Genomic DNA, 7,068 nt, shown 5'->3' with positions numbered 1-7,068 from the left:
AACAAGTCCTATCAGTTCCCATAGGGTGTAAATGGATTTACAAGAGGAAACTTGGGGCAGATGGGAGGTATTGACCTTCAAAGCGCGATTGGTGGCAAAAGGATATACTCAAAGACAAGGAGTTGACTTTGAGGAAACCTTTTCTCCAGTTGCAATGTTCAAGTCCATAAGGATTTTACTAGCCATAGCTGCATGTATGACTATGAGATATGGCAGATGGATATTAAGACAGCCTTTCTTAATGGGGATATTAAGGAAGAAATTTACATGTCTCAACCCGAAGGGTTTACATATGTCGGAAGTGAGCATATGGTATGCAAACTTCAGAGATCTATTTATGGTCTAAAGCAGGAATCTAGGAGTTGGAACCTTAGATTCGATAGTACAATCAAAGAGTTTGATTTTACTAAGAATCCTGAGGAACCCTGTGTGTACAAGAAGGTCAGTGGGAGTGCTGTGACATTCCTGGTGCTGTATGTTGATTACATTCTACTCATTGGGAATGATGTAGGAATGTTGCAATCAACTAAGATATGGTTAGCAAGCAAGTTCTCGATGCAAGACTTGGGTGAAGCATCTTTTGTATTAGGTATACAGATCTATAGAGATAGATAAAAAAGATTGCTTGGTCTCACCTAGTCTACATACATTGATACCATCCTGAAGCGGTACTGGATGGATGAGTCCAAAAGAGGACATTTACCAATGTGTCATGGCGTGTCCCTATCCAAGTCTATGTCTCCCAAGACTGATGCGGAGATAGCGGCGATGACACACATTCCATATGCATCTGCAATTGGTAGCATCATGTATGTGATGATATCTACACGTCCTGACTTGGCTTTCGCACTAAGTGTAGTGAGTAGATATCAATCGAACCCTGGTCTTCCTCATTGGAAAGCTGTGAAAGACATCCTCAAGTACTTGAGGAGGACCAATAAATTGTTCTTGGTCTATGGGGGTGGAGAACTAAAATTGGAAGGCTATATCGACTCTAGCTTCCAAAGCGATATTGATGACTCAAAGTCAACCTCTGGATTCATATTCATGCTCAATGGTGCTGCTGTCTCTTGGAAGAGTTCCAAGCAAGGCAGTACAGCGGATTTCACCACTGAGGCAGAATACATTGCTGCATCAGCTGCAGCAAAGGAGGCTGTTTGGATAAGGAATTTCGTCCAAGAGTTTGGCGTCATTCCTAATGGAGTTGCTCCTGTCCCGGTGTTTTGTGACAACACGGGAGCCATTGCTCAAGCAAAGGAGCCGAGGTCTCATCAGAAGTCCAAACACGTATTGAGAAAGTACCACATCCTCAGAGAGATCGTGGAAAGAGGAGATGTCATGATTGACAAAGTCGACTCCGCAGATAATGTTGCTGATCAGCTAACTAAGCCTTTACCTAGAACATTGTTCGAGAAGCATCGCGAATCGATGGGTTTGAAGCATGTGGGTAGTTGGCTCTAGTGCAAGTGGGAGATTGTTAGAGTAGGTGCCCGTCGAGCCAAGTGTTGGCCGAGTGTTCACAATGAAACTCTATGTATAAACGATCTTTTTTTGATAATATTTGAAATTATTATTTTGGCACTTCTTTATCTGTATACCCATGCTAGTTGCATAGATAAAGTCCTTGAATATACAAATAGTAGAAAGAATATGAGATGCTCATATGATGAGTATCATGAAACTCATATTTGGAATACTGTATATTCTAAAGAGTTCCTAGTCGATTCAGCCGCCGCTAAGAAGGATATAGGCCGCTCGAGTTAGAGACTAGTATCTGCAATGTGAGTACCATGTTTCATTGGTAGGGGACATTGTGATGTCCGATCATGCAGATAGGTGCTCCTGGTAGAGTGCACTGAACAACCCTCCATAAAGGACTTTCCAAGTGGTTCTCACTTATCGAGTGGAAAGGTCCTAGTTTATGGTTGTACACCATTAGTCCTTATGACCCGGGACAACATTGAGACTCTATGTGCTAGAATTACACTTTGGCTTGTTTACCGACTCTCATGGGGTCATCAGGTGGCAAGGTTGGGTGTTCTGTCGAAACATATAGAAGTCGATGCATTGTAGTCGGGGATTCACCGCTTACCTTCGGGTATGGATATCCTATGTGTTCTCATATGTATGTAGATTAAAATCTCTGATCAGAGTATGGTGGTAATTATGAAAGGGGTTTCATAGATTACACCATCGATGCAACTACGACATGACACATAGTATCGATTCATTGACAACTCTCGATAAACCAATGGTTGTCGAATCGGTCGGGATATATGAGTTGAAGGGACCGTACTGTACGCTAACCATAATTGAATGGTTCTTGCAGGCACTATCATTTGATACCTAGAGAATCATGTAAGCGATATTGCTAGGCGTTTAACATGGTTGGTTGGGTAATATCAGACTTGAGTTCTGACGTTTTTGTTATCAAGGGGTTGATAAGTAAGAATGGAGCAATTGGGGTATGCTCATATAAGGACATGTTTAGTCCGAATCACATGGAGATGTGAACCCACGGCTAGTTGTATCAATGAACCATTGAGGGCCACACAAGTGCTGGCTTTCTAGATCCCGTTGAGAAGTAAAATAGTTCAATGTGTTGAACGGCTTATAAAGGAGTTTATAAGCGTAAGAAAAATAGAAGTATGACTTCTATGAGAGAAATGTAAATTTTAATTTATGGAAGTGTTCCTAAATTAAAAGTTGGCCAAGTGAATAATGTATTTGAAAATTGTGATTTTCATATACATTATTATGGACTAATTAAATTAATTCAAGTGTTGAATTAATTAAACACTAGTGGACCTAGTAGAGTCCAAATAATTAAATTAATTCAAGTGTTGAATTAATTAAATTAAATTGAGTCTTGTAAAGCTCAATTTAAATAGATTATTTAACTAGTGGACTTGAGTAAATTCAAGTAATGTTTGATTAGTCTCAAATATGTTTGAGATAATTAAATTTAGTCCATGATTTTTTAATTTGTTAAAAACCATATAATATATGCATGCATGGGAGGTGAAGGGTTGGAGACAACTTTTGCAACTATCAAGGCTTGGCATGCTACTTTTGTCTCTACTTTTTGCAAGACCAAGACAAGTCTCCCTTCCCCCATTCAAGCATCACAATGGCCGAAATATACACACACATTCTCTCCCATTTTTCTCTCAATTTTTTCTTCAAGTGTTGAGGAATGAAAAATACTTCTCTTTGAAAAATGCTCTAATTTTTCTAGTGCAAAATTAGAGTGGTTCTAGCTAGTTGGTGGTGGGCTTAATATTTGAGCAAGGTGGGCTCAAAGGAAGCTTGAAGATTGTCTTGCCATTGAAGAGCTTAGTTGTATATCAACTAAGTTGGAGCCAAAAAAATATAAATGAGGTTGTTTTCAAAGAGAGAACTAAACAAGTTCAACAATATGTTGGGAGATGGGCTTATGAAAATGGAATCACATTCAATGCTCTTGAGCTTCAAGCAACTAATGGAGGCAGTAGCTCAATTTGTGCCAGGGTTTAGGCCTCCAACTCAATATCAACTTAGAGAGCCACTTTTGAAAGCTGAAGTTGAAAGAACAAAGCAACTGTTGAAGAAGCACGAAGAAGAATGGGCAAATAATGGGTGCTCGATTATGACAGATGCATGGAGTGATAGAAAAAGAAGAAGCATATTAAATTTGTGTGTTAATTGCAAGGAGGTTACTGTATATTTAGAGTTGAATGAGTCTTCAGACAAGGCACATACAGCTAGACTTATTTTTGAGTATGTTGACAAGTGTGTTGACCAAGTAGGATGCGACTATTTTTGAGTATGTTGACAAGTGTAACAAACAATGCCACCAACAATATGACTGCAACTAAATTGATGAAAGAAAAGCGACCTAGGATTTTTTGGAGTTCATGTGCAACTTATACTGTTAATCTCATGCTTGAAAGTATTGGCAAGCTTCCAAGATTTAAAAAGATTATCAACCAAGCAAAATCTTTTACAATTTTCATTTATGCTTACCATAAGGCTTTGTCATCGATGAGAAGTTTTACGAAGAAAAGAGATATAGTCTGGCCAGGAATTACCAGGTTTGCATCAAACTTCCTCACATTACAAAGTTAAGTTGAGAAAAATTCTAGTTTAAGGGCTATGTTTACAAGTGATATTTGGGAGAATTGTAAATGGTCAAAGACAAACAAAGGGAAATTGGTTTACTCTAATGTGATGAGCATGAGTTTTTGGAATGGTGTGGCACTTTGTTTAAAAATATTTTCCCGTTTGGTAAGAGTTCTCTTATTGACGGGGATAGAAAGCTATCCATGAGCTTTTTATATGGGGAGCTTCTTCGAGCTAAAGAAGATATAAAGGTGGCCCTGAACAATGTCGAATCAAATTATCAATCTATCATAGTGATTATTGAGTCAAAAATGAAGGATAGACTTGATACATCATTTCATACCACAACGTTTTTGTTGAATCCGTACTTCTACTACAAAGATAGTTCTATTTCTCTTTATGGAGAGGTCGCGGCAGGGATTTTTGAATGCATGGAACTTTTGCATGCCGATGAGTTTGAACTGCAAGATACAATTATTAACAAGGGATTGGCAAAATATAAAGATAAGACTTTGTTATTTGGGAATGTATTGGCTGCAAAAGCATGTGAAAAAATGACGATACATTTGATCCATGTACATGGTCGGTGCTCACACACCCAACTTACGAAGAGTGGCATTGTTGATTCTTTCATTAACTACAAGTTCATCTGGGTTTGAAAGAAATTGGAGTGCATTTGAAGGAGTAAGTTTAAACTTTAGCTAAAATAAATTGTATATAATTTTTAAAGTGTATGTTCATATTCCTAACTATATTAATTATTTTTTCGGTTTTTTTTAAATTCATACAAAGAAAAGAAATAGGTTGGATGTCAATACGTTGAAAAATCTAGTATGTGTCCACATTCTAGATTGTTTAACAAGCAAAAAAGAGAGATAGAACGGAACGTCGACGTCCTTCTTGAAAAAGATGCTTCAAATGCACAAGGTTGAATTGTGGATGGTCAAGAATAGGGATGTAAATGATACAAACCAAACCAAACCAAACAGTATCAGGCTTGAGCTTGGTTTGTTTAAAATTGTTTGAATTCTTGAAAAAGATGCTTCAAATGCTCAAGGTTGAATTGTGGATGATGGAGACTGGAGAAGAAAATGAAGTTGAACTAGGTTCGGGGCTCACTTGGAAATTAGTTGATGAAGCAACTGGGGCTGATGAAAATTTACAACCCGAAGAAACTCTAGATTTAGAAAACTTCACGAGGATGATTTTGAATCCGAAAAAGAAGATGATGATCACAATGATATTGATTTTGTTTCTGATAAAGAACAAGTTGTTGAAAATTTCGGAGAAGAAGAAGTTGAATAAATTTGTGATATTCAATTAGCAGTGTAATCATTAAATTAAAACTTCCTATATTTAAATTTGAAGTTGGGAAGAAATCTGAATTCTTTCTTTTTTTCTTGAGATGACACATTAGACTATGTAGGGAATATTTTGAAAGAATTTTAAATTTAATGTTGTTGTGTTGAAGTTCTAGAATGTGATTTATTATGTTTTGATGCCGTAGAATCTGATTAGCGGCGCCTAGTCCCCGCCTAGGCGCTACGCGCTGGGCTAGCACCTAGCGAATTTCAGAACTTTGGTTAAAAACAGAGTGCGATTTTGATGAGTTTATGAAATGGATGTGGTATAGTGGTGGCATGTTCACGAAGCCTAGACAGAGCTAGGTAAAGCGGTTGGATGAAGAGCAAGGTCATTTAAGGACAATTGGTCTTCTGGAACGGTACTGGAAAATATTGTGAAACTCGTTTCTTCTTCTTTCACTTTAGGATTGTGTATCGGTTGGGCATTTCTGCTGGAAGTAGGCACATTGCTGTTTACATGCTTTCATGGATCTGTGTTTGTGGCTCTTGTGCTTTACATGGTAGTAGGCTAGTAGCATCTACTATGGTCTGGTGCAGTAGTTCCTTGTTATTCTTCTTGTGAGAGTTGTGATAATTTCCTTGCTGGAGTTTACGCAGTTCAAATTGATTGATTGCTTCACAAGTTTACTAGGATATGTTCCCACTGGGTGGGGATTTATATTGATCGTGCAGTTCCTAGACCCTTTTTTGGAGAAAACGATGCTCTGTCAGGTTGTTGATTCTTATCCCTTGTATGATAATGTTTCGTGTCATTGTGACTGCTCCTATGACCCTTTTATCATGGTTGCCTGGATTCCAAAACATGCAGACTACTTTTCAATCAAGCATTTAGTAGGGACCTATGTAGCATGGATACTCCTAAATTTCTTTTCTAAATTATCGGATACGGATAAGACACGCCGATACACGTGTCGGATATGAGAAAATCCGTGTCATTGACTTTGTGTGGGTTTCACCAGTCGGATACGTCTTGGATACGGCTACCATATGTCATGGACACGATGGGAATTATCTTTACAGTTTTTAATACTAAATTTATATAAATATATATAATATTTATATATTTTTTAATATTTGTTGGATCTCAGTCATATTGTGTCTTATATTTTCAAAATTTTTCATATCGTTGTAATTGTATTCGTATCGTATACGATACTCATACCCGTATCGATGTCGTTGGGATCTCGGTTTTCTCGTGCCTAAAAGTAGCGGAAGTTTTAAAAAAATTTAGATCTTGACATTCAAGATATATTTGAGCCTCGTATGGTTTTAAAACTAAACATTCATAGGATGTTAAAGAATTATACCTTTGGTAAATAATTTTAACTTGACTTCTACTACACCAGTATTAACGGACGTAGCTCTTATTGTAAATACCTACGAACGTTTTTCAATCTTCGAATCAGGTCCACGACCGGATTATTTGTTCTTTTTCTAATTTTCACTATAAAATTAGAAGATTTTTTGCGTTTGAGATCAAGAAAACAAAATGGTTCAAAAACCATTTTGAGAGAAAAAACTTTTATTCTAAAAAACTGAATTTCTCGAATGCATGCACTTCTAATGTATATATCATTTCCACCGAAAAAGAACAACATGCATT

At 37.3% G+C, this 7,068-nt stretch overlaps 1 pseudogene; it reads left to right on the top strand.

Annotated features, from left to right (window-relative positions):
• The first annotated feature begins 2,154 nt into the window (after positions 1-2,154).
• Positions 2,155-4,308, top strand: LOC140824211 (uncharacterized; annotated as a pseudogene).
• The last annotated feature ends 2,760 nt before the right edge of the window (positions 4,309-7,068 follow it).

Source organism: Primulina eburnea, chromosome 2 (assembly GCF_022965805.1).
Source record: "Primulina eburnea isolate SZY01 chromosome 2, ASM2296580v1, whole genome shotgun sequence".
Classification (NCBI taxonomy): Eukaryota; Viridiplantae; Streptophyta; class Magnoliopsida; order Lamiales; family Gesneriaceae; genus Primulina; species Primulina eburnea.
The sequence above is the reverse complement of the archived record's forward strand: the minus strand, read 5'-3'. Positions and strand labels throughout refer to the sequence as shown.